Below are 2,413 nucleotides of genomic sequence, written 5' to 3' on the forward strand. Positions count from 1 at the left end.
CAGGCTGATTCCAAATTGGGAAAGGAGTACATCAAGGCTATATATTGTCACCCTGCTTATTTAACTTATATGCAGATTACATCATGCGAAATGCTGGGTTGCATGAAGCATTCCAGTTGGATGAAGCTGGAATCAAGATTGCCAGGAGAAATATCAACAACCTCAGAAAGAAGAACTAAAGAGCCTCTTGACGAAAGTTAAAGAGGAGAGTGACAAAGTTGGCTTAAAACTCAACATTCAGAAAACTAAGATTATGGCATCCGGTCACATCACTTTATGGCAAATAGATGGAGAAACAATGGAAACATTGATGGACTTTACTTTTTGGGGCTTCCCAGGTGGCTCAGATGGTAAAGTGTCTGCCTACAATGCAGGAGACCCAGGTTCAATCCCTGGGTTGGGAAGATCCCCTGGAGAAGGCAATGGCAACCCACTCCAGTACTATTGCCTGGAAAATTCCATGGTCGGAGGAGCCTGATAGGCTTCAGTCCGTGGGGTCACAAAGAGTCGGACACAACTAAGTGACTTCACTTTAACTTTCTTTTTATTTTTGGGGGGGCTCCAAAATCACTGCAGATGGTGACTGCAGCCATGAAATTAAAAAGACTCTTGCTCCTTGGAATAAAGCTATGACCACCCTAGACAGCATATTAAAAAGCAGAGACATTATTTTACCAACAAAAGTCTGTCTACTCAAAGCTATGGTTTTTCCAGTGGTCATGCGTGGATGTGAGAGTTGGATTATAAAAAAAGCTGAGCTCCAAAGAATTGATGCTTTTGAACTGTGGTGTTTGAGAACACCACAGGGTCTTGAGAGTCCCTTGGACTGCAAGGAGATGCAACTAGTCAATCCTAAAGGAAATCAGTGCTGAATATGAATTGGAAGGACTGATGCTGAAAGTGAAACTCCAATACTTTGGCCACCTGATGCAAAGAACTGACTCATTGGAAAAGACCCTGATGCTGGGAAAGATTGAAGGCAGGAAGAGAAGGAGATGATGGAGGATGAGATGGTTGGATGGCATCACTGACGTGATGGATGAGTTTGAGTAAGTTCCAGGAGTTTGTGATAGACAGGGAGGCCTGGCGTGCTATAGTCTTTGGGGTTGCAAAGAGTCAGACATGACTGAGTGAACTGAACTGGGTTTTTGTTCATATTCCTTTACAATTCAAATGCTCCTTATAAAGAAACTACTTCCTTTCTTTCTTTTGTGTCCTTTGTCACCACTCTTTTTTCCACATCTAGTCATTTTGTCATTTTCATTCATTTAGGATTATTAAGCTTTTAACCTAAAACCTCTATTTTAAAGCATTTCTCTAAAAGCTCGTCTGAAAGAGTATGATGTTAAAGATGATGGCTGATACCAATCGTATATTTTCTCCTCTTGCCTTTTTTTCAATTATACAGGAAAAAAAAAAAAAAACTATTCTCAGGGTAAAGGTCAAAATGAATTTTTTCATATACAAAGTTCCAGACACTTAAAAAATAATATTTACCAGGAACATATAATGAGAAAAAAATTAGTATTGTTACTAACCATAAAACTTGACCACAGAATAACTGTTCAGTGCATAATTTTCACCAATATCAAAATTATTAGTAGAGCCTCATGCCAGTTTTTTAAAATGGATTTCTCAATTTGAAAAGTTTATTTAGGAATATAAGGTTACTTTTATTTAAAATTAATAATATAGACAAATCATTTATCGCAGAAGTGATTATTTTATCTATGCATAACCCCAAATCACCCTGATCTGTTCATTTCATTTGAGTTAATTGTACTTGAGATATAGACATAAGTGAAACATTAGGTTTATTTGAAAAGAACTTTGGAAGTTCAATGAATATGAATTGCAACAACTCTAGTAACTGCAAAATATAGCCTGTCTTCCTTCAAGTCTTAGAGTAATGTCTACTCATTCTACCTTAATAGTGATAACACAATGGCACTGTGAAATATTTTCAAATTCAAAATAATACATTTTAGCTATTAATCCCCATATCAAAGTCATATTGAATAAGTCACTCTTCTCATTCTAAGCATGTTGCAGAGTTATAGAGTGTTAAATTACCATTGAGTTCCAATATCAATTCAGCAGTAGAATAGCAAATTGAATCCAGTGAACTCTATTTTGCCTACTGCTTACAAACTTTACTAATATAATATATATTTAGAAAATATACATGTATAGTATCATTTTATGAGAGCTTAGCAATTATGGAATAATAATTGACTGTCTTATGTTTGGAAATACTATAATAGATAGCTTTAATAGCGAAAGTGAACTAGCAAATTAAAAGAAATATCCCTTCTTTAAGCATTCCCTTATTTCCTCTCAAATTACTCTTTGAGAGGAAAAAGGAAATGTTGGCATTAGCTTACATTCGTCTCATAAAATAGTTTGTTTTCAT

The 2,413-nt window shown here is 35.7% G+C and overlaps 1 non-coding gene across 1 annotated transcript; it reads left to right on the forward strand.

Moving 5' to 3' along the window:
* Positions 1 to 332: 332 nt before the first annotated feature.
* Positions 333 to 404, forward strand: TRNAC-ACA. The gene has a single exon. It is a non-coding gene; the product is annotated as a tRNA-Cys (tRNA).
* Positions 405 to 2,413: the final 2,009 nt, after the last annotated feature.

This window comes from Cervus canadensis, chromosome 9 (genome assembly GCF_019320065.1).
Source record: "Cervus canadensis isolate Bull #8, Minnesota chromosome 9, ASM1932006v1, whole genome shotgun sequence".
Taxonomy (NCBI): domain Eukaryota; kingdom Metazoa; phylum Chordata; class Mammalia; order Artiodactyla; family Cervidae; genus Cervus; species Cervus canadensis.